Source organism: Bombina bombina, chromosome 2 (genome assembly GCF_027579735.1).
Source record: "Bombina bombina isolate aBomBom1 chromosome 2, aBomBom1.pri, whole genome shotgun sequence".
Lineage (NCBI taxonomy): Eukaryota > Metazoa > Chordata > Amphibia > Anura > Bombinatoridae > Bombina > Bombina bombina.
The window spans coordinates 127,624,257-127,650,818 of NC_069500.1; positions in this window are offsets into that span (position 1 = coordinate 127,624,257).

Here is a 26,562-nt window from a genome sequence, read left to right on the forward strand (position 1 = left end):
CTTATACTGTCTGTTGTCTATGTGCTGCCCAGCTCTCCAGCATTATCTCGTGTGTGTCTACAGTCCCTTGCCGGATGTGGTGATATCTTTCTAGGCGTAGCAGTGTGTCTACTTGTTCTCGCCACTCCTGAAAGGTCGGTGTGGTTCTAGACTTCCAGTGCTTTGGGATCAGTAGTTTGGCTCCATTTAGCATAACTAACAGGAGTGCCCTATTTGCTTTGCAGGGTAATTTGGGTAGTGAAAGGTACAGTAATGTTCTTGGGCTGTTCTGCAGGGATTTCCCCAGGAAAAGTTCTATGTGATTGAAAATGCTAACCCAGTATTCATCCAGCATAGGACATTCCCACCAGATGTGTGTTGGAGTGCCGACTGCGCCGCAGTCCCTCCAGGATTTGCCTGAGGCCTGTTTGTAAATCCTCTGCAGCCTGCTGGGTGTGAGGTACCACCTTGCTAGGCATTTGAAGCTGGATTCCTGCACTCTCATAGAGATTGAGGCTGACTTGGTCACTAAGAAGGCGTTCTGCCAGTCCTCATAACCTATCTCGGTCTGCCATTCCTTTTCCCACATCTTCGTGTAGGAGGGGAGTGTCTGGGCTTCATCTATCAATAACAGTTTGTAGAGTAAGGAGATTGCATGGGCTGTTGGCGTGCCCTTTAAACATAAAGTCTCAAAGGTGGTGGGTGTTCTGGTTTAGCAGGGTCTGTGTTTATGTGTCATGAGGTAATGGTTCAACCGCATGTGTGAGTACCAGCTCAGCATCAGGTGAGGATGTTCCTCTGAAATGTCCGTCAGTGTCTTGAGCCTATGTCCGTCGGTCAGAGACCTGAGGACATAGTCTTTCAGAGGTGTGTCGGTATTGGTTCTGTTATCGGATAAGTTCCAGGGCAGTGCCACGTTCTGATATATTGGGGTTAGTGGGAAATATCTAGTTGTTATATGAGATGTGGTATTTATTATCTTGTCCCATGTGGAGTAAAAGTCTATCAGCAGGGGGTATTTTGTTGTGGCTGGGTGTCTGTCCTTCTCTAGCGTCCAGGCACCTAAGCCTGCGTTGTTTGTGTCTAAGATATCACAGTCCAGTCGTACCCATTCTTTGTTGGGGTCATTAGAGCACCAGTCCAGTCATCTGCTCAGCGTGATTGCCTGTTTGTATGTTAGTATGTTTGGGACCCCCAGGCCCCCTCTGTCCCTGGGCAGATACAAAGTTCTCCTGGCTACCCTTGGTCTGATCCCTCCACAAATGTATTGTTCAATTAGGTTCTGTATTTTTTGTAGGTAATTCCTTGGGAGGGGAATCGGTGTTGTTTGGAGAATGTAAAGCAGTCTGGGTAGCACGTTCATCTTGACGACATTTATTCGTCCTAGCCAGGAAATAGATTTGTTCTTCCATCTAGACAGGTCCGCTGTCAGCGTGGTTTCTAAACATTTGTAGTTTTCTTGGAAAACATTTTGGACGTCTGGGGAGATGTATATCCCTAAATATTTGAGCTTATCTTGTTGTAATCTCAAGGGGCAGGTGTCTAGTGTTGTGGTCAATGCCTCTGCGTGGTATGTGATGTTCAATATCTCTGATTTAGCTACGTTGAGGTGAAAGTTAGAGAGTCGGCCGTATTCACTAAAGGTGCTTAGGACTCTGGGGAGGGAGGTCTCTATGTTGGAGAGTGTCAGTAAGACATCATCGGCATATAATGCCAATTTGTGTGTATTTGATTTGGTTTTAATACCTGAGATCAGAGGGTCCTCTCTAATTTTCTGCGCTAAAGCCTCTATTGAAATAGCAAATAGGATTGGCGAGAGTGGGCATCCCTGCCTGGTCCCGTTTCTGATGTGGAATCTATCTGACAGTAGGCCGTTGACTTTTACTCTAGCCGAGGGGTTTTCATAGAGGGCAAATATCTGTCTGATAAAGGTGTCACTAAACTTCATTCTGGCTAGTATCGCCTTCAGAAAGGGCTAGTGCACACGGTCGAACGCCTTTTCAGCGTCTGTCGAGACCAGTATGAGAGGTGTGTTCTGATGCTGCGCGTGCGATACAAGCTGTAATACTTTTAGCGTATTATCGCGCGCCTCTCTCCCTGGCACGAATCCCACCTGATCAGGGTGTATCAGTGCAGGTAGAATCTTATTGATTCTGTTGGCTAATACCTTGGCATAGATCTTTACGTCCACGTTGAGGAGCGAGATCGGGCGGAAATTTTCTGGCCTATTAGGGGTTTTATCCTGCTTAGGGAGGACAGTGATGTTTGCCTCCAGCATCTGATCTGTGAATCCCCCCTCTGTCAACAGCGAGTTGAATAGGAGTGTAAGGGGTGCTAGCAAGTGATGTGCAAAGTCTTTGTAATATTTTACCCCCAGTCCATCAGGTCCGGGGCTCTTACCGTTTGGCATACTCTTGATGGCTAATTTAATTTCGTCAGCTGTTATCGGTCTGTCTAATTGATCTGAGTCCTCTTGAGATAGTGTGGGTAGTTGGATGTCCCCTAGATATGCGTCTATGTGTGGCTGTGGGCTTTTGTTGGTGATGGTGTAAAGTGCTTCGTAATATCGTCGGAATGTCTCAGCTATTTTCACACTGTCTTTCTGCGTGTGCCCTAATGCATCAGTAAGAGAGTGTATATGCGTGCTTAGCTGTTTGCGCTTCAACGCCTTGGCTAGTGATGGGCCTATTTTATCGCTCATTTCAAGGTATTTTTGCTGTAGCATTGAGGCCTTACTCTGATATTCTTTGATGAGGTGGTTATTCAGTTCAGTCTTAACCGTGTTTAGGGACTTTAGTTGTCATGAATTACCGTTCATCGCCGTGTCGCCGCGGCTCCCGGATCTCTTCTGGGGTTCTACGTCACGTTGCTAGGCAACGTGACGCATTCTCTGACAACCCCTATGACGTGGCGGCCTCTCTCTGCCTTTAAAATCTCGGCGGGAGATTTACTCGGTGCCCGTTTGTTTTCTCTCTCTCTCTTCTGCCGGTCCCTGTCTGAGTGAGTACAATTTTGAAACCTGACCCTATCCTCCTCAACTTTGTTTTGCCAATGCCTCTTGCTTCCAAATCTTGATTGCCTGCTAACCTGCCTAAAAGGACATTATCATTTGTTTGCTGACACCTGCTTAAAGGGACATAATCTTTGTTTGCTTTAATCCTGCTAATAAGGACCTTATCATTTGTTTGCTTACAATCTTGCTTTAAAGGACATTATCATTTGTTTGCTGACACCTGCTTAAAGGGACATTATCTTTGTTTGCTTTAATCCTGCCAATAAGGACATTATCATTTGTTTGCTGACACCTGCTTAAAGGGACATAATCTTTGTTTGCTTTAATCCTGCCAATAAGGACATTATCATTTGTTTGCTGACACCTGCTTAAAGGGACATAATCTTTGTTTGCTTTAATCCTGCTAAAAAGGACATTATCATTTGTTTGCTGACACCTGCTTAAAGGGACATTATCTTTGTTTGCTTTAATCCTGCCAATAAGGACATTATCATTTCTTTGCTGACAATCCTGCTTAAAAGGACATTAACATTTGTTTGCGGACACCTGCTTAAAGGGACTTTATTTTTTGTTTGCTTTATTTCTGCTAAAAGGACATTATTATTTTTTGTTTGCTATAAACCTGCTTAAAGGGACATTCTTAGTTTGTTGCAAACCTGCAAGAAAGAAGCATATTCATTTATCCACTATCAACCTGCTTAAAGGGACATAAGCTTTGTTTGTTTCTATTTTCCTGAGAAAGGAACGCTATCTCCTGTAAAATAATTCTATCCTCAAGAAGATATTTTGAATTAATATTCTTTTGGGAAGTTCTGATACCTTGCTTGTTTTGTTTCCTGAGTGGGTCACGTCCTGGATATTTCTCAGTGTGCTAGCGTGTGTTTTAATATCCACGCTAGCAGTTGGGTTAAATCCTGAACTGACCAAATACGGCTGACATTACAAACGGGCCATAAATGGACCCCACTGAATTATCCATGGCCGTGACTCACCAGGGACAGTTACTGGGATCTCATGCTACCCACTTGCAATCCTTGGATACTAAGCTGGATCAAATCACTACATTATTACAGAGCTTGGTTGCTCCTATCCCTCCCAATCCTAACATTGAGGCATCCTCTCCTCCTATTCCCAACAACCAATCACAAGGACATTTGAGTCCTAGGATTCCTCTTCCAGATAAATATGATGGGAATCCTGAAGATTGTAGGGGTTTTTTGAATCAATGTCGACTTCACTTTCGTAACAGTCCTACCCTTTTTGCTACTCCCTCATCTCGGATTACATTCCTTATTTCCTTAATGAAAGGAAGAGCTTTGGCCTGGGTATCACCTCTGTTAGAAAAAGATGATCTTATACTTCAGGATGTGGATGCTTTTCTTTCTGTTTTTTCTAACGTGTTTGACAAACCTGGAAGGACTTCCACTGCTGAAGCTTCTCTATTAGACCTACGTCAGGGTGGTCAATCAGTGTCTCAATATGCCATTGAGTTCCGCACTCTTGCATCTGAAACTAATTGGAATCAGGGAGCTCTTAGAGCAGCTTTTCGCAAAGGACTTTCAGAACGTCTCAAAGATGAATTGGTGTATCGGGAACTTCCAGACTCCCTAGAAGCCTTAATAAATCTTTGCATCAGTCTTGATTCTAGATACCGTGAACGCCAACAAGAAAGAGAAAGAAATCAGAGGTCCTCAACTCGAACTCCTTTTCGTCTGGCTCCTCGTTTTTCTAACCCGGTAACAACTGCCTCTCCTTCTCCTGATCAAGCTGAACCTATGGAAGTAGGAACCATAAAATTAACCGAAACTGAGCGGTTGAGAAGACGTTCTCTTGGCCTGTGTCTATACTGTGGCCTTAAAGGGCATTTATTAAGGGATTGTCCTACCAGGCCAGTAAAAGCCAGGGCTTAACTTCTGTCCAGGGAACTAAGTTAAGCCAAAAACATGTTCATTCCCTCTTTAATAAACTCTTTGTTCCTGTAACCCTTCAATTGGGTGATAACAAGATTCATACCCAAGCTCTTATTGATTCTGGTGCTGGAGGAGTGTTCATTGACTCCACTTTTGTGTCCACTCACACTATTCCCTTACTAAGAAAGAGGTTTTCAGTTTCCGTCTCTACTGTTAGTGGAGATCCTTTGGGTTCCGGACTCATCCAGTTTACTACTATACCCATACTTTTTTCTGTCGGAGTACTTCATTGTGAGAGGATATGTTTTGATGTGATTACTACTCCTCAATTTCCCATAATCCTGGGTCTTCCGTGGCTTCAGTTACATAATCCTACCTTTTCTTGGACCCATGGTGAACTCACCTCCTGGGGATTATCTTGCCATACTAACTGTCTTCAACCACTTACTAAAATACCACTCACTATTGCTCTTACTACCGATACTTCTGGTCCTCTACCTACGCAGTATCAAGATTTTGTCGATGTCTTTTCTAAAAAAGAAGCAGAACGTCTTCCTCCTCACCGTTCATTTGATTGCCCTATTGATCTTCTCCCTGGAGCTCCTTATCCTCGAGGCAAAACTTACCCACTTTCTAGGCCTGAAAATGTAGCCTTGGAAGAATATATCAAAGATAATTTGGCCAGAGGATTCATTCGACCCTCCTCTTCTCCTGTAGGGGCTGGGTTCTTCTTTGTGGGAAAGAAGGATGGCGGACTGCGACCTTGTATCGATTACAGAGGCTTAAATCAAATCACCATCAAGAACAGTTATCCTTTACCCCTAATACCTGAATTATTCACATATCTTCAAGGTTCCACCATTTTTACCATGCTCGATCTCCGTGGAGCATACAATCTTATCCGTATGCGCAAGGGTGATGAGTGGAAGACAGCCTTTAACACTAGATTTGGGCATTATGAGTATCTTGTCATGCCGTTTGGGCTGTGTAATGCCCCTGCTGTTTTTCAACACTTCGTGAATGAGATTTTTCGGGATTTCTTGAATATTTTTGTTATCATTTACCTTGACGATATATTAATTTTTTCTCAGAACTACCAAGATCATATACATCACGTCAGGAAAGTACTTCAACGTTTAAGAGATAACCATCTATTTGCCAAACTGGAGAAATGTTCTTTTCATCAAAGGTCCATTCCCTTTTTGGGATATGTAATCTCTGAATCAGGATTTGAAATGGATCCAACTAAACTCTCTGCCATTTTGGAGTGGCCTAAACCTGATTCTCTTAAAGCTCTGCAACGTTTCCTGGGATTTGCCAGTTATTACAGGAAATTCATCAAAGGTTTTGCTACTATAACGTCACCTCTTTCGTCTCTCACTAGGAAAGGACAAAACTGTAAAGATTGGCCTCCTGAAGCTGTTGAAGCTTTTGATTCTCTCAAAAAAGCTTTCTCTTCTGCACCTATCCTGCGTCACCCAAATCCGGATTTTCAATTTATTCTTGAAGTGGATGCTTCATCAGTTGCTGCTGGGGCTGTTCTTTCCCAACGTATACCTGACACAGGAAAGATCCACCCTGTGGGATTCTTCTCCAAGAAATTTTCTCCTTCTGAATTAAATTATGATGTAGGTAATAAGGAGTTACTTGCTATTAAAATGGCACTGGATGAATGGAGGCATTGGTTGGAAGGCACTTCTTTGCCGTTTACTATACTCACAGATCATAAAAACCTTCTCTATCTTCAAACGGCCAAACGACTGAACTCCAGACAAGCACGTTGGTCTCTGTTCTTCTCACGTTTTCATTACAATCTGTCTTATATTCCCGGTTCTAAGAACATCAAGGCTGACGCCCTTTCCAGACAATTTCAAGACACTTCAACTCCTGAAACTGGTACCATACTTCAACCTCATAAAGTCTTAGCCCAGTTATCAACCTCGTGGTTACATGACTTACAATCTGCTCAAAAGGATCTTCCTTTGTCTTGCAAACCTCCTGATGGCCTACTCTTTGTTCCTAAACGTCTTCGTTCCAAGATTCTATATTGGGCTCATGACAGTCCTCTCTCTGGACATCCTGGCATCAGTAACACCGCTCGAAAGCTCAAGCAACACGTCTGGTGGCCTACTCTGTCTCAAGATGTTACAGATTATGTCTCAGTATGTACACAGTGTGCCAGCAATAAGACTCCTCGTCAACTTCCCTCCGGTTTGCTTCAACCGTTACCCATTCCTCATCAGCCTTGGACCCATTTATCCATGGATTTTATTACCGATCTTCCTCTTTCAGCTGGAAACAACACTATCTGGGTGGTTGTTGACAGGTTCACTAAGACAGCTCACTTCATTCCTTTACCTGGTTTACCATCTGCCAAAAGACTTTCCGAACTTTTTCTCTTACACATTGTGAGATTACATGGCTTCCCTCTGAACATTGTTTCGGATAGAGGAGTACAGTTTGTTTCTCGGTTTTGGAGATCACTCTGCAAACACTTTGGAACAACTATCTCTTTGTCTACGTCACATCATCCGGAGTCTAATGGCCAAACCGAAAGGGTTAACCAGTGCCTTGAAACTTATTTGAGGCATTATGTGGATCATCATCATTCTAATTGGACTGGTTACCTTCCACTAGCAGAATTGGCTCATAACACACGTTACAACTCCTCTCTTCGGACCTCTCCTTTTCATGCAGCCTATGGATTTCAACCCAGAACGTTTCCTCTACACACCTCTTCCACTGAAAATCCTGCTTCTGATCTATCCGCCAGGAGGTTAACTCGTCATTGGAAGAAAATACACCTTCTTCTTTCCAAGGCTTCTGAACGTTATAAGTTCTATTCTGATCTTCGGCGACGGAGGGCTCCCAAATATCGGCCTGGCGATAAGGTTTGGGTTTCTTCACGTCATCTTCGCCTCAAACAGCCTTCCACCAAATTGGGGCCACGATATGTGGGTCCTTTCCGAATACTGGGTCAAGTATGTCCTACTGCTTACCGAATTGCTCTGCCCAAGACCCTCAAAGCCCATCCGGTATTTCACGTATCTCTTTTGAAACCTGTATTATCTAATAGGTATTCTAAACCTCTGCTCAAACCTCCACCTCTTTTGGTTCAAGGCCTACCTGAATTTGAGGTCAGTCACATCCTGGATTCCAAACTTCGTGGGAAGAAACTGTATTATCTCGTTCATTGGAAAGGTTATCCTGTTACTGAACGATCTTGGGAACCTGCCCGGCAGGTGCATGCCCCTGCCTTAATTAAGGCCTTTCACAAGTTCCACCCTACTAGGCCTGGTCCTGTCCCCCGGAGGGGTCCTTGAGGGGGGGGTGATGTCATGAATTACCGTTCATCGCCGTGTCGCCGCGGCTCCCGGATCTCTTCTGGGGTTCTACGTCACGTTGCTAGGCAACGTGACGCATTCTCTGACAACCCCTATGACGTGGCGGCCTCTCTCTGCCTTTAAAATCTCGGCGGGAGATTTACTCGGTGCCCGTTTGTTTTCTCTCTCTCTCTTCTGCCGGTCCCTGTCTGAGTGAGTACAATTTTGAAACCTGACCCTATCCTCCTCAACTTTGTTTTGCCAATGCCTCTTGCTTCCAAATCTTGATTGCCTGCTAACCTGCCTAAAAGGACATTATCATTTGTTTGCTGACACCTGCTTAAAGGGACATAATCTTTGTTTGCTTTAATCCTGCTAATAAGGACCTTATCATTTGTTTGCTTACAATCTTGCTTTAAAGGACATTATCATTTGTTTGCTGACACCTGCTTAAAGGGACATTATCTTTGTTTGCTTTAATCCTGCCAATAAGGACATTATCATTTGTTTGCTGACACCTGCTTAAAGGGACATAATCTTTGTTTGCTTTAATCCTGCCAATAAGGACATTATCATTTGTTTGCTGACACCTGCTTAAAGGGACATAATCTTTGTTTGCTTTAATCCTGCTAAAAAGGACATTATCATTTGTTTGCTGACACCTGCTTAAAGGGACATTATCTTTGTTTGCTTTAATCCTGCCAATAAGGACATTATCATTTCTTTGCTGACAATCCTGCTTAAAAGGACATTAACATTTGTTTGCGGACACCTGCTTAAAGGGACTTTATTTTTTGTTTGCTTTATTTCTGCTAAAAGGACATTATTATTTTTTGTTTGCTATAAACCTGCTTAAAGGGACATTCTTAGTTTGTTGCAAACCTGCAAGAAAGAAGCATATTCATTTATCCACTATCAACCTGCTTAAAGGGACATAAGCTTTGTTTGTTTCTATTTTCCTGAGAAAGGAACGCTATCTCCTGTAAAATAATTCTATCCTCAAGAAGATATTTTGAATTAATATTCTTTTGGGAAGTTCTGATACCTTGCTTGTTTTGTTTCCTGAGTGGGTCACGTCCTGGATATTTCTCAGTGTGCTAGCGTGTGTTTTAATATCCACGCTAGCAGTTGGGTTAAATCCTGAACTGACCAAATACGGCTGACATTAGTATTGTGGTAGATGATGTGTTCTTCTTTAACTCAGACTCCCAGTATCGAATCTGAGACAAAGATGAGTTCAGAAATTGTCTATTTTGTTTGGTTTCTGTGGCTTTAAGTCTTATGAATTCCCCCCTTGCTACACATTTGTGTGCTTCCCATGTCGTGGAGGTAGGCAGAGCGTCTAGTGGGTTTTCAATGAAGTAGTGCCGTAAGGTGGAGTCAATGGCCAGTTTGTGTAAGGGGTTGTCTAGCGTATGGTCGTCGAGTCTCCAGATGTAGGGTTTTATGGGTACATCTGGCCAGTCTAATGTGCATTGTACGGGGGCGTGGTCTGACCAGGTAATTGGCAGTATGTTGGCATTATCAATCAGTGAGAGGCCTAATTGGTCTGTTATGAGGTAGTCAATTCTGGTGTAGACGTGGTGTGGATGTGAGAAGAAGGTGTAGTCCCGCGTGTCTGGGTGTAGAGATCTCCATATGTCATGTAGTTTTAGTGAGCGGAGTTGTGAGTTGACAGTTCTGATTATTCTGTGCGGTGTAGTGGTTTTCCCTGATGAGGTGTCTAGGGCGGGGTCCAGGGGTAGATTAAGGTCGCCCGCCAAGAATAAAATACCTCTCGTGTGTTCCAGAATCAGTTGTGTCAGTTGTTTGAATATGATATGTTGCCCTTGATTTGGCAGGTAGGCATTGGCTATTGTGATATAAGAGTTAAACAGAATCCCCACCACTAATAGGTAGGATCCATTGGGGTCCTTGAAAACCTTGGTTGGTTGGAAGGGAATCGAATTCCTGGTGAAGATACCCACCCCGCCTTTCTTAGAACCACCCGATGCTAGATAGAAGGTGTTATACCTGTGGGTGATGTACCTAGGTTCCCTCCCTCTCTTAAAGTGTGTCTCTTGGATACAAATAATATCCCCTCTTGCTTTGTGTAACTGTGTGAAAGCAATTGATCTCTTTTCAGGGCTGTTAAGCCCTTTGGCATTAATGGTTATGAGTTTAATGGGACGTGGCTGCATGTTTCTGGAGTAAGATAAGTTTGGTTAAGCAGCACCAGAGTACTTCGGTTGCGTTTAATCTGCTTGTTAGTGTGCGGGCGTGCTGGAGGCTGGGCAGTGTCTGTCTAATCTGTAGGCCCTACTTCTTCTGTAAGTCTGTGGTGTGGATGGTGTCTAGGTCTCTCTAGTCCTGTGTGTGGTAGTAGGTAGAAGGTGGGATGGAAAAGGAGGGGTTGGGGAAAGAAAAGAGGGGGGGGTAGGGAGGGTAAGAAAAGGAGGGGTGAGTTTGCAAATAGGTATGGTATAATAACAGTACGGCTGCCTCACTATGGGAGCCGATATTGTATAAAAAGGTTAACTCTAGAAAACTATAAAAGCAGTAATCAGTGATAACAATTAACTAGCAAAATAGGTAACTAGCAAATTAGGGTAGTATCCCCGTCATCAAACCCAGCATTTGAAAAAGTACATTTAAAGATAACATTATATTATATACGACCTGTTGCCTTGGATCAGGAACTGGCCCCTAACCTAGGCCGTGGGGGCGAGCAGTCCAAGTGTTGATGCGTTTCCTCCGCATCGTCAGCAACAGTCACTAGTGAGGGGTGTTTGTGGAAACCACTGTCATTGTTGGATGTGGGTGCGGGTCGCACCCGGGTCCCCGGGGGGGGCCTTGGTGTAGAGCCGTCCTTTGGTTGGTCCTCTGTCTGGATGTGTATCTGTAGTGCCTCGCAGAAGTGAGGTAAGTCATCTTGGGCTTTGTATATAGCTGTGGTGTTGCCGTTATTGGCAATGATGCTGACCGGAAACCCCCAGCGGTAGGCGATCTTCTTCTCTCGGAGCACTGTGGTTATGTGGTTCAGTTCCCTTCTTTTTTGGAGTGTCGTGGGGCTCAGGTCTGTAAAGATCTGGATACGGTTGCCTGCATGTGTGAGGTCCTGTTTTTGCCTTGAGTGTTTTAAGATGTCCTCCTTATCCTTGAAGTGCAACAGCTTCAGGATAACGTCCCTAGGGGGTGCTTTAGGTGGGGGTTTTGCCCTGAGGGCCCTGTGTGCTCTATCGATAGTTACCTCAGGGGCATTCTCGTCACCTTTTAACGTACGGAACAGGGCCTGTAGGCAACCCTCCAAGGCTCCTGGGTGAATGGATTCTGGAATCCCTCGAACTCTCAAATTATTCCTCCTGCCCCTGTTGTCTAGGTCCTCAACCTTCTCTAGTAGGTTATATATGGTTTCTTCTTGATCGTAGAGAAGGTGGGACATATGGTTGATATCATTACTGGTTGTGTTGTGATTTTCTTCTAGATTGGTGACTCTCTGCGTCACCCTTGATAAGTCCCTTTTGAGGTCGCCATACCAGCCCTTTACTTCAGTGAGCATTTCTTTAAAATCTTCTTTGGAACATAAAGATTTAAGGTCTTCTCTAGTGATTTGTTGAGCAGCACCAAGGACAGGGTTCACTGTCTGAGCACTGGACTGTGGACTTGTTGCAGGCACGATGCTGTCTGTAGCTTGTTGTAGTGTCTTTGGCGTGGGTTCAGGTTGTTTTAAAAACTGCTGCATGGTCCTGGGTTGTGATATGTTGTCCAGCCTAGTTGTTTTTTTCGCTGGCATGCTGGTGTGATATGATGAGGGCTAGTGTGGGTGGTGACTAGCTGCTCCTTTAGGGTTATTGTAGGCCAAAAATAAAGTTTATAAATCAAGTGCATGTGCTGACGCTTGGGCTTTTTCTCCCTGCGCTCTTTAAGGGTGTTGCCGTCCTCCTTACCTGCTTTTTATATGATATGTTGAGGATTAGGATGAGTGAGGACTGTCCGCTCTTGTTGGATTGCATAAAACCAGAGAGAAAGTTTATAAGGCAAATAAATTTGTGCTGGCTTTTGTGCATTTTCTCTTGCACACTGTAAGGGGTTGCTGTCTTGTGGGTTACCTTTCAAGCAATGTAACTCAAGGGTCACCTGCGTGTAGATGCTGCTTGGAGGGAACTGTTCAGGCGTACTGTCTCTAGTGTCTGTGTTTTTGAGGGCAGGGAAGCCGGCAGTTTAGTGGAGTGCAGCAGCAGGAGTGAAAATAAAATAAATCACCTCAAGAGGTGCGCAGTGTATATGTTTCACGGCGACCGCTGAGGGCTGTGTATATATGCCCCTTGTTTCAGCGTCTATCTGAATGCAGAGGGTGTACTCCCTCCCCACTGAGGGCTCTGGTGAATTTGTGGGGTGATTTGTCCCTGGGTTCCCCTGTGTGATGGTGGGTTGTTATACAGCGGCGCTGTGAGTGATTGGGTCCATTGCCGCCTGAGGCCTGTTGTGCGTGCCTTCTTACCTTGCTGCCCCGGTATGTAATTTGCACCTTGAGAGAGGGCTGCACCCGCAGAGCTGTTATGTGCTTTGGCGTGTGAGGCTGTTGGCGGGTGGCGGCAGCCGCTGGGTTGCTGTGTTGTGTCTCTCAGGGTAATTCTCAACTCTGGCGCCGCTGAGGCCTGAGCGCGTGTCGTTTTCACCCCCAGGTCCAGGCGTCGCCCGGTGTTGTGAGCAGGCCCGGAGTTGATAAGAGAGGTTTGCGGCTGTTGGGGTGGTGATCCAGGCTCAGGGGGCTGTCTCCTCTGATGCAGAGCTATATTTGAGGCGTCGGTCGGGTATGACTGCTGGGTTTGACAACTTAGGGCCTAGGAGCTATTGCACTACACGGCCATTTCTCTGAACGGCCAAGCTCCGCCCCCAGCTATTGAGATTTTTAAGTGCAATGTGAAGTAGTGCTTCATAATTTTTCTTAAAGAGAGTATTTCTAGATACTTAATTGACTCTGTCTGTAGACGTAATGGACAAACAGAAGAAAGGCTATGGAATTCGGATGTGCTAAGACATATGTTTAGGATCTCCAATTTTGATTTATTCACCAAGAAGTTTGCCAAATCTATCAGTCTCATATATTATGCCCGGGATAGTGCTTAAGGGAGATGATATTAAGAACAGGACGTCGCCTGCATACATAGCTATTTTAAAAGCATTGGGTCCTATTCCAATACCTTTGATGTAATTGTTTGCGCAAATATAAGAAGCAAACACTTCCATAATAAGAATGAATAAAATGGGTGAGAGAGGCATCCCTGTTGTTTGCCATTTTGAATGGGGAATGGGTCTGATAGCATACCATTAGCTCTCACTCTGGAGCTTGATTGGGAATATAAGCTACAAATTCGAGTAATCAATTTCGCGCCAAATCCAAATGATTCTAGTGTGTTCTTTAAGAATTGCCAATTTGTTCTATCAAACACCTTTTCGGCATCCATTGTCATTAGAACTGCTTTAATATCGTGAAATTTTGCAAAAGCTGTGAGAGTTAAGGCTCTAATCGTGTTATCATGGGCTTCCCGGCACGGGACAAAACCCACCTGATCGGTATGTACTAGTTCATTCAGAACTGTATTGATACGATTTGACAGGTTTTTGCTAAATATTTTTATGTCCGAATTTAACAATGAGATTGGCCTATAACTACCGGGCTGTTCTTGTGGTTTGTCAGGTTTCAGGATTACCGAAATATGGGCAGACAGCATTTCTTGTGAAAACATTAAAGTGTCATCGATGGTTTGAAATAAGGTCAGTAGATGGGGTGCTAGAAGTGTTTTTAATGTCTTATAGTAAGAATTAGTAAAGCCATCGGGACCGGGGATTTTGCCCAAGGGGAGGTGTGAGATTACTATTATGATTTATTTTAGGGAAATTGCTCTACCTAGTTCATTAGCTTGGATTTGTGATAGCGTGTTTAAGCCCGCCAACCTAACATATTGTTGCATTTCCTGAGTATGTGCATGGGGACAGGGGGATTTTAAGTTATAAAGTTGTTTATAGAAATCTCTAAAACAGTTTGCTATTTCCTTACTGTAATGGGTGCCTGTTTCGTCTGTTTTTTTGAGTTTGTGGATGTAAGTAAGGCTTGTTTTTGCTTTTAGGGCTCTCGCTAGCAAAGGGCCTGTTCTATTTCCCTCATAAAAAAAGTTTTTTCTTAACATTAAAGCTTTCCTTTGTGGTTCTTTCAAGAGAATGTTATTAAGTTCCTTCCTTGTGATTGTAATTAAAGATAGGAGTTTAGCGTCCTTTGGAGAATTTTTATGTTTGATTTCTAGTCTGTGCAATTGGGTGGTCAGAGAATATACCGCAAGGTTATATGTATTCTTTAGATGTGCTTTGTGTTTAATGCAATCTCCCTGTATGACTGTCTTGTGTGCCTCCCATAGTGTGAGGGGTGATGTGTCCGAGTTATTATTTAACTGTAAATACTCTGATATTGATGTTGTTAAGGATTGAAGGGTCGGTGGGTGATGAAGTAGATATTCATCCAATCTCCATATAAATGGGTTTATTGGTACCTCTGGCCATGTTAATTCAATGAAGACCATTGAATGATCATTCCAGGTCATTGGTGGGATGTCTGAGTCAGTGATGTGGGATAGACTAGATTGGTCTATGTACAGATGGTCTAACCAAGAATACATGGCCCAGGGATGTGAATAAAATGCATAAAATGTATACTTCCTTTGCAGGGGTGCTGAATCCTCCATATGTCCACCAAGTCTAACTGACTGTAACACTTATTATTTATTATTATTATTATTATACTTTATTTATGAAGTGCCAACATATTCCGCAGCGCTGTCCATGGATACAATTAATTTAAATAAAACAATATAAGACTTGTAAGAGACAGGACAAAATTTACAAACACATACAGGAGGGATTGAGGGCCCTATTCCCGTGGGAATTTACAATCTTGAAGGGTAGGAGGTTGAGAAACAGGCAGTGAGGACTGCAAGATTGAGAAAGATGTTAATGCAGAGTTAGATGAGGGAAATGTTAGGTAAGTGAAATTAATTTATTATTGACTTGGGTGGTAGGCTTCCCTGAACAGAAAAGTCTTCAGGAAACATTTAAAGGAAGAAAGATTAGGGCAAAGCCTGACAGCACGAGGGAGAGTGTTCCAGAGGGTAGTTGCTGCATGACAGAAGTCCTGCAGTCTAGCATGAGAGGAGGTGATAGTCGTGGATGCAAGGAGCAGGTCATTGTTGGATCTTAGTGGGCGGGCTGGAGTATACTTATAGATTAAATTTGGAGGTTTATGTGATAGTGCCGTATTTGGGGAGGTTGTATCTAGGGAGGGATCCATAGTAACTTTAAGGTCCCCGCCTAATATTAGTGTGCATTTCCTGTTTTCCAGTACTAGGGATAATAAACGTTTAAAGAAGGATGTCCTATTCGAGTTAGGTGCATAAACGTTAACCATAGTAACATGCCTATTAAACAACAGACCAACCACTATCAATACTCTACCCTCTCTATCCGATGTGGATTTGAGTAGCTGGAAGGGGATATTTCGATGCAGAAGGATTCCCACTCTATTTCTCTTTTTTTCATTAGAATTAAAAAATCCCATTGGGAAGTCTCTCGAGGAGAACTTCGAGGTTCTGCAGATCTAGGGAAATGTGTTTCCTGCACAAAGACTACTGAACCTTTTTGTTTTGTGAGCAATGGATCTCTTGGTGGAGGAATTGAGTCCCTTGGTGTTTTGTGAAACTATACATATAGATCTATGCATTGTGTTTGTATGTGGGGTTGAGCACAGACGGTGGGGCCCATTTTTTTTTTTTATTTTTTTTTTTAATAATTTTTATTGAGGAATATTCAAAGGCATACAATAGTCATAAAAACAGGTTCTTGCAATGCATGTCACATACAGTAAGGTTTAGTGTTACAAAAATGAAAAGACAAACACAGAAAATAAACGTAAGTGTAACAATTGACATGTCATGCAACCATGAGATACATAGAATGCCAAACATTGAGATGCCTTTTAAATAAAATCCTAGGCCACTCTTGGACCATCACAAGCATTAAGATAAAAGAAGGCATGTGCAAACAAAGGAGACCACTTGTGGATCTCGTTAGTAAACCTCAGTTTTTTATAATTTTATCTCATACTTATATGAATAGTGTGTAGGTTAAGTAAAGTGCTAAAGGGATAATATTATTATGTGCATATATATATATATTTGGACAATCTTGCGTAGGTTAAGAGAGAAATAAAGCTGAGTATAATGATAACCTGCAAGATTTTGCTAGAAAGGAGGGTAGATAGGGTGCGGTATATGTGAGAAAAACCGCATATTCAGTCCTCCCACTAAGGGAGGCATATTAGGTGGAGTGGGGGGGTAGAGGTGATGGGTTACCTATGAGAAGCAGACAAGAGATGTCAGCTTGTCTTCTGAATTTGCCAAACAGATGCACATGAAATGGGTTGTAATTGGGCTAACTACTATAGGTGGTTGTTTAAACTAGGTAGGTAAAACTTAATATGGCTCTAATTAAGGTCTCAAGAGCATGTGGATAACTAGGGGAGAAGTAAATATAGATTAGCTACCTATAATAGTAACGCTGTATTAAGAGTGTTGCAAGTATATAGATCCCGAATAATGGAAATGTTAATGCAGGGCCAGCCTGCAACAGGAGCATACCTGGAGTATTAAATTGGTGTTATACTTCATATTGTGGTTGGGCGTGATTTTGATATGTATGCTAATCAATATGTTAATGGGATAACAAACAAAAAATAGGGAGTAACATTATTCCACGTTGAGATTGGTAGCTGTCTAGGTCGAGGGGGGGAACAGAACTTACTGCAGGCAGGCTCAAACCTATTAGGTATTATTATTAGTAGCTAGTTATCTAAGGGGATCTTGCCCTTGAAAATATGTGAACAGGGAAGCGTCTCCTCACCCCAAAGAATTACACACTTGGACTGAAGAGATATTTGGATTTACAGAAAAGTATAAAATGCAATTGCTATAGGGGGATGGTTCCTATAGGGAGAACAAACACTAAAGCTGCTGAAAAAAACTTTAGTATGCTTCTGCTGCCTAGGCACGGGCCCTATACCCAGCAGCAGGCACATACCCTATTTAAACTGTCACCCACATCTTAAGGAGTATAAGATCTGCTATAGGCGGAGCACTTAACTAAAGGTGTCAATGTTCCTGCTAAACCTTCTGCACCATCTAAACCCCCCCTCAAACCAAACAGAACAGGGATTACACAAAGTTTCAAAGGAGCAGCTCATATTAATCTATAAACAGATAGAATTACATTTCAGTATTTAAGAACGCAATTGTAGAGCTATTAGAAACAAGAAGCAAGAAAGCCTTATTACGATAGCTTAGTAGAGGCACACAGTCTATATTTTTTATCACAACAGGCAGTCCCACTAGGCATTGAGAGGGTAAATGTTCAAGCTCCTCATATGCGGTAACTGTTTTAAAGTACATATAAACAACATCAATAAATAGTCTGCAAAAACTTCTGCCCCCGCTTAAACATGCAAAGCAATTATTGTATATAATTTTAAACTATATAAAATATGACATATAGGCAAGGTTAAGTTGTAGATATGGCACAACCTGGGAGAACTAAGCAGTATCCTGTGGCTTATGATATACTTAAATGTCTACATATTTGATATATGATAATGAGTGGACATACACAGTTCTGTGGCAATTTGGTATATCAGGGGCCATTAGAAAATCTGTAGTAAGTATCCAAATATATGAGCAATATAGAGATATAAGCTTAAGCTAGGTGCCTATGCAATGCAATACTTTGGAATATCACTATGTCCACATTATTAGACCGCAGGATGGTGGAATACATAAGATACATATATGACTGCAGTGGGTATCTAAATGTGTGCGGTACCTAAGGGTAAAAGAGCTCTAGATTATACTGAAAAGGAAACCTCTACGTCTAGCAACAATATATTCTGTAACACGTGCAGCATTACATATATGTCAATCAGATTAGATAGAGTAGATATTGTCATGAACAGGAGGCCCCAGCACAGTAGTGAACTAAGTAGTTAGTGTGGGGGCTCCATAAAATGTCTCAGCTTCAGGAAAATTATAAGTGCTAGACCAGCATTTCATGCTGTACAAAACAGAGGGCTAACGGTATAGACCAGATCTGTAGGCTGTGTCTTCCATGTCCGCCGCGAACGCACAGGATGCCGCTATCATATGGATCGCTCCCAGCGAGTCATGCATCCGATGCTTCGTAGGTGAGGGACTTTGTAGACCCGCAGCTCCTCTGTACTCCTGAGCGGGCATGGGGTAGTAGGCAGTGTGAGTTGCTAACGCCGTAGCTGACAGCTGTGACTCTGATGCAGGCTGACATCTGAACACATCTTTACACCAATCAAGGAACATATACATTTGCTCCATAATTTGCTCTGAGTCCTCCATAATAAAATAGGGTGCCGGTCTCCACTTTTGGGGGTTAGAAATGATAGCCCTTGAATGATTTTGCTCGCAGTTGAAGGTGCCGATTAGGCCGCAAGATGGCTGCTCTAAACCACGTAGTTGTTTGCAAACTCAGCAGGGATGTGGGACTCTGTGCTTAAAGTGCTGCTCTCCTCAAAAGGAGAAGTTAAGAACGGCAGTAGTCTCAGGCCAACATCAGTGACTTAATACAAGAGTAGATGGAGCCAGACGGTCAGTAATTATGTATATTATATATAGTTTAGCTGGAGCTGCTGGAAAGTGCATCCGCCTGGTACCAAAGTTGGCTCCGCCCCCCGTGGGGCCCATTTAACAAGCTCCGTAAGGAGCTTGTGGGCCCGTGTTTCTGGCGAGTCTTCAGAAACATCAGTTATGAAGCAGTGGTCTAAAGACCACTGCTCCATAACCCTGTCTGCCTGCTCTGAGCAGGCGGGCAGACATCGCCGCAATTCAACCCGATCAAGTATGATCGGGTTGATTGACACCTCCCTGCTGGCGGCCGCGAGTCAGCAGGGGGCGGCGTTGCACCAGCAGCTCTTGTGAGCTGCTGGTGCAATGTTAAATGCGGAGAGCGTATTGCTCTCCGCATTTAGCAAGGTCTTGCGGACCTGATCCGCACTGTCGGATCAGGTCTGCAAGACCTTTGGTAAAAAGGGGCCAGTGTCTTACCTTGGTATAGAGTCTGGATAGTGGGGATCTGATCCCCCACCCACGGGCCCACGAAGCAAGAATGTACAAGCATTTGTGATATAAGAGTATAGCCTGAGGTAAAAAACTGATCCACTGGGTGAGCTAGAGTAAGCAAACAAACAGTTATTGACACTGAAACAATAAACAATTTAAGCCTAACAAAAACTGTGTTAAACTTAAATACTATGTTAGACCCATTTAGGGCCATTCACATTAACTAAAGGTAGGGGGTTGCAGCAGTCTAATTGCTGCTGCTCCTGAGCTATGTTGCATTATTGTCCAGGATATGGTATATAAGTATCTGTAATAACTCTACTGGAATATTTACTCATTTATAAGCACATTAGTGATGCTGCACCTTATGTTATGTCCCACAGTAGTATTAAGATGTGTTTAGGCTTCACCTTGTAAGAACAAGTCAGTTTCGTATAGTGATAAGTATTTCACATAGTAGGCTCAGTGGTTGTACACCTTTAAGGGTTACGCTGAAGATTTGTGACAAGGAGGTAACCCAGTATGCAGAAAGGGAAACTTCCTTGTCTTGATCTAGCCCCACAACTATTGTCAGAGTTACAGTGAAACTATGAGAAATAAGGTCAGGGGCAAGCTGGTCTTACCTGCAGTCCTTGGTGTTGCAGTGTGTCCGAGGAGCGGTGGAATAATAGGAACGTTCCTGCAGGGAGTTACGGAGGACTCGCAGAGATCTGTAGAGGTAAGGAGCAGCCAGAGGGAGATGTGCAGTGGCTGAGCCTGATGATGACACGCGGACTCCGTGAGCGTCAGGAAGAGCAGCAAGAGACAGCCAATAGCGGGTGGAAGGGCTGTCAGGAAGCAAAAGGGATGCTGCTTGTAAGATTGAGTTCCAACCAAGGTTGTCACAAAAACGGCCAGAGAGGCAGGAAGAGGAAGTGGATTAAGCCTCCTCAGAGCTTCAATATTCCAGCATAGACTGGCAAGAGGTGGACCATTAAATAGAGGAAAGAGGTAGGTAAGTTAAAGGGCCAGTAGGTACTGACAGTATCAGACTTAGAGAACACATGTGCTAGTCATTACAAATATTATCTCTTTAAAAGAAGTCGAGCCAATAAATGTTATTGTTGATAACTAGTCAATTAAAAGGGGTATTCCATTGGTACTGTTGTACCATGTATTAAAACATTTCTTGAAATGCCAAAGTCCATCTAGGTCAGCATACAGTGGGGCCTAGTTATCAAGCCGTCAACCTCAAATACGCTGGAATTCCGCAGCGTATTTGTGGCGAGGCTGATTCGCCTTGGTTATCAAAGGCTCGAGACCGGCAAAAGTAGAATTTTGTGACGTAAACTTCGATCCGCCGGACTCGGAATTAAGGTAGGAAAAATCTGATTGGCTGATGGAATCAGCCAATCAGATTGAGCTCGCATTCTATTGGCTGTTCCGATCAGCCAATAGAATGCGAGCTCAATCTGATTGGCTGATTGGATCAGCCAATCGGATTGAACTTGAATCTGATTGGCTGATTCCATCAGCCAATCAGATTTTCCTACCTTAATTCCGATTGGCTGATAGAATCCTATCAGCCAATCGGAATTGAGGGGACGCCATCTTGGATGACGTCCCTTAAAGGAGCCGTCATTCGTCGTAGTCCGTCGGTGAAGAAGGTGGTTCCGCGTCGGCGGAAGGAAGATTCAAGACCCGGCTTGGAAGATGACTTCGCCCGGATAGAAGACCTCTTCAGCGCCTCTTTGAAGATGACATCGGCCGGATCGAAGACTTCTTCAGCGCCGCCTGGATGATGACTTCATCGGATGGAAGATTTCTTCAGCGCCGCTTGGAGGATTAACTTCTTCCGCTCCGGATGTCCTCTTCAGTTCCATCGGTGGCTCGGATGAGTGAAGACGACTCAAGGTAGGATGATCTTCAGGGGATTAGTGTTAGGTTTTTGTAAGGGGGGTTTGGGTTAGATTAGGGGTATGTGGGTGGTGGGTTTTAATGTTGGGGGGGGTTGTATTTTTCTTTTACAGGCAAAAGAGCTGAACTTTTTGGGGCATGCCCCCACAAATGGCCCTTTTAAGGGCTGGTAAGGTAAAAGAGCTTTGAAATTTATTTATTTAATTTAGAATAGGGTAGGGATTTTTTTTATTTTGGGGGGGTTTGTTATTTTATTAGGGGGCTTAGATTAGGTGTAAGTAGCTTAAAATTGTTGTAATATTTTTAACATGTTTGTAACTTACTTTTTTATTTTTTGTAACTTAGCTTTTTTTATTTTTTGTACTTTAGTTAGTTTATGTAATTGTATTTAATTGTAGTTATTTGTAGGTAGTTTATTTAGTTAATTTAATGATAGTGTAGTATTAGGTTTAATTGTAACTTAAGTTAGGATTTATTTTACAGGTAATTTTGTATTTCTTTTAGCTAGGTAGTTATTAAATAGTTAATAACTATTTAATAACTATTCTAACTAGCTAAAATAAATACAAAGTTACCTGTAAAATAAATATAAATCCTAAGATAGCTATAATATAATTATTAATTACATTGTAGCTATCTTAGGGTTTATTTTACAGGTAAGTATTTATTTTTAAATAGGAATAATTTATTAAAGTATAGTGTAGTGTTAGGTGTAATTGTAACTTAGGTTAGGATTTATTTCACAGGTACATTTCTCTTTATTTTAGCTAGGTAAGCTATTAAATAGTTAATAACTATTTAATAGTTATTGTACATGGTTAAAATAAATTGAAAGTTACCTATCCTAAGATAGCTATAATATAATTATTATTTATATTGTAGCTATATTAGGGTTTATTTTAAAGGTAAGTATTTAGTTTTAAATAGGATTCATTTAGTTAATAAGAGTTAATTTATTTAGATTTATTTAATTAATATTTAAGTTAGGGGGGCGTTAGGGTTAGGGTTAGACTTAGGTTTAGGGGTTAATCATTTTATTACAGTGGCGGCGGCATAGTGGGGGGCAGGATAGGGGTTAATAAATTTATTATAGGTGGCGACGGTGTATGGGGGGGCAGATTAGGGGTTAATAAATGTATTATAGGTGGCGACGGTGTAGGGGGGGCAGGATAGGGGTTAATAGGTTTAATATAGGTTGCGGCGGGTTCATGGAGCGGCGGTTTAGGGGTTAAACTATTTATTTAGTTGCGGAGAGGTGCGGGATCAGCAGGATAGGGGTTAATAATTTTATAATAGAGGGCGACGGTATAGGGGGGGCAGGATAGGGGTTACTAGGTATAATGTAGGTGGCAGCGGTGTCCGGGAGCGGAGGTTTAGGGGTTAATACATTTATAAGAGTTGCGGCGGGGTCTAGGAGCGGCGGTTTAGGGGTTAATACATTTATAAGAGTTGCGGCAGGGTCTAGGAGCGGCGGTTTAGGGGTTAGTAACTTTATTTAGTTGCGGGGGGCTCCGGGGGCGCCGGTATAGGGGGTAGAACAGTGCAGTTTAGTGTGAGTGCTTAGTGACAGGCTAGCAATAAAGCTGGGAAAAAGCCGAAGGGCAGCGAGATCGGATGAGTGATAACTGTCACAGTCCGCTGCTCATCGCCCCGCGGCTTTTTGACAGCTTTATTTGATAACTTAGGCGTATTTTTTCAGGTCCGCGGCGGCGAAGTTAGGCGAGCTTAGGCGGACGTATTGGGCCGGCGAAGCCAGAAAAGTAGACGGCTTGATAACTACCCCCCATTATGTGTTTCTCAGGGTGGCACCTTATTGCTGGGTTCCCTGTATTGTCCTCCGGGGGTTGAAGTTTTAGTTTTCTTCAGGACCATGGTCCATTTCTGTCTTTGGGCTTTGGGTGGGAGGGAGTGTGATGAATCCAAATCTTGCAGCTTGTTTGCCGTCGGGGGAGGCCTTGGTTGGGGGATATTTAGTTGAGAGCAGAATTTCTCCAGATCTTCCAGATCTCTGTATGTCACTTCTTTGTTATCTTTTAATGCCCTAAGTGAGAAGGGGAATCCCCAACGATATGGTATACCTAGCCCTCTTAAATGAGCTTTCAGAAATCCAACTTCTCTGCATTTAGCCAGTGTTAGAGGACTGAGATCTGCGTATATTTGTAGGGAGGAGCCCTGGAACTGGACTGGCAACTTCTACCATGCTGCCACCAAAATATTTTCTTTGTCATGAAAATAGTGGCATCTCATTATAACATCTCTGGGTGGTGCAGAGGGTTCAGGTTTCGGGCGCAAGGCTCTATGAGCTCTGTCAAGCATTATAGTCGTACCAGGTTCAGAGTCCAGCAGAAAGCAAAATAGACTTTGGTTATTTTGGTGTAGATCAGCAGGTATAATGGTCTCTGGGATTCCCCTGATTCTCAAGTTTTGATGGCAGCCTCTGTTATCCAAATCTTCTATCTGTGTTTGTAACTGGATTTCTTCAGCGGTTTGGTTTTGTAGTTGCAAAGCAGTTAGGTTTGTAGATTTGGATAGTTCTGCAGTGTGATCTTCTAGCTGTACTACTCTGTTGCCAAGATCTGTAATGTCTTTTTTAACATCAGCTAGCCCATCTTTAATCAACTGGCTAACCTGTAACATAAAGGCTGAGAAATCTTCCTTGGAAGGTAAAGTTTTCAAATCTGCTCTACTTAATGGGTACTCTTCATCTTGTTGGGTCTCCCTGGAGAAGTCTCTCTCCTCACCCATGTCCGAGAGAGGAGAGGCTGGTGATGAGGTGGTAGGAGTACCTACGGCTTTAAAATAGATATTCATTTGGGCACTTGAGGCGGTGGCTGTTTTTTGTTTTTTGTCCGCCTTCAGTTGTCTTTTGGAAGCCATAGTTGTAGTACCAATCAGGGCCTATGTAGTCCCACATGTTGCAATTGTTGATAACTAAATACTAGAATCTCAAGGTTTATTCACAGGTGACAGGTTGACCACCCAATCTTGTTTCATGTACACCTATCTTCCCAGTAGATTATGGTTTTGTTGGACTAGGCCTACAGTTGTCAAGCTTCTAGGGATAAAGAGACCCCTCTAAGTGTGATGTTTTCTGCCTATACGTTGTAAGGCCTGGTCGGCTGATCCGGTGTATGTATAGGATTTAGAACTAGTTATATAATATGAGGGGGGATGTTAACTGACTTCTGAGCACTTTTTATCCTCTTATATTGTAATCATAGTTCAAAGGCCTATCTCTGTGTAAAGCCACGCTATATTATTTGGCTGACCCACTTTGAGGCTTTATAACCAGGGTATTTCCCCTACTCCATTGGAATATTATCTCCTCCCTATGGCTCCCCTGATATAATTCTTTAGCTGGGAGGAATAATTTAGCTGGATGGCAGTCTAATTGCTTACCACATTTTAGTCACAGTCTGCAATATCTTTCTGTCTCCGGTACTCCTGTTCTGTAGAGAGGGGGGCTCCGCTAATGCCCATCTGATTCAGGGACTTTTGAAGAGATGCGAAGGTTGTTACCTCCCGTCTATTCTAGAGCTGCCGTCGGAGGGTGTGTGAGGCTATGAACTGAAACTGCTAGGCCTCAGGAGAGTCAGAGTTGTTGCTTCGTCAGTGCAGATACACCACCAGGATCACATGTGGTGTGTATAGCTGACAGTGAGCATCCCCTGAGTTGATCGAGGATGGCTAAGTGGTCAGTGATATTTTACCATACCGGAGCTTTTCACTTGTGTGGCCATGCTGGTCCTTGGCCGGTTCTGACCCCCCTTTATCTATATTTTTACTTACTTCCTTGTAGAATATAATTACATTTGTTTTACATGATCTATTTCTCTTAAAACCATGCTGATTTGAACTCATAATCTTGTTTACATGAATATACTCATCAGTGTAATCCCTTATAATCCCTTCAAGCATCTCCCCCATTATTGATGTCAGACTAACTGGTCTATAGCTTCCTAGATGAGCCTTGCTTCCTTTTTTAAAAAGAGGCACCACGTCACCTTTACGCCAGTCCTGAAACTTTAAGAGAAGAGGTTTGTCTATAACAGTGCTAAATTCCTATAAAGCCCTTGGGTGTATTCCATCTGGGCCTACAGACAACAAAGAATACCAAGAGAACAAAGCAATTTTGAGGATAAAAGTAAATTGGAATGTTGTTTAAAATGGCATGCCCTATCTGAATCATGAAAGTTTAATTAGACTGTCCCTTTAATTAAAATATCTCAGTTAAAAATTGTATTTTCAGTGAAATTGATAAAGCCCACAAAATATATAATCTATATAAATAACATTCTGATATGGCCTTTTATAGTTAGTAGTTAGTACTATCAGCCTTTTAAGTCTCTTCCAAATGGTTTTAGGATGAAATATTATGCATACATAGAACATGCAGTAAAAAAAAATTCCCTCTTGAATTGAAAATAAATAAATGAGCTAATCCATAGTAAAATCACTTTTAAACATCCGCTATACAAAATGTATGAAATATACGCAAGTATATGATGTCATTTGCAGTCAGTATATATTTATCAAGTTAATTTACTGTAGCGTGTAAACACTTAAAGCACATGGTAAACACCCATTATCCATGTGAAGCAGCTATTTAGCCTAACAATATATTGAAACAGTGTAGTCATCTGCAATATTGATCTGTTGCTTGAAGACATGGATATGGGAAATAAAGAGAAAGATCTTACCGCAAAGGATGGTTTGAAAGAGAGAACACCTATCTGGGCTCCATCTTGCTATAGAACCCATTAAGGGAGTACTTGTGCAAGCATAGTTCCACATCACGGGCTCCAAAATGTTCCTTGTCAGCAGAAATAACTTCAGGATTTGATGGATAAATAAGTTATAGGGGTCAATTTATCAAGCTCCGTACGGAGCCTTCAGGCTCTGAGGTGGCGGACAGAAACCAACCCGATCGAATACGATCGGGTTGGCCGCGAATCTGCATGGGGCGGTATTGCACCAGCAGTTCACAAGAACTGCTGGTGCAATGATAAATGCTGACAGCGTGTGCTGTCGGCTTTTATCAATGTGCAGTAGACATGATACGCTGCATTGTATCATGTCCGCTCGCACTGTAATAAATTGACCCCATAGAGTAACAGAGCTTGTCAAAGCTAAGTCTCAAGCAAAAATAGTAATTTCTAGCTTGAGAGTAACATTAAACTTTGTCAATTTTCTAGTTTTAGAAAACATAGGGCCAGATTACGAATAGAGCGTAAACATTTATGCCTGGGAGATAAGGGGTATATTGCGAGGGTTTGTGC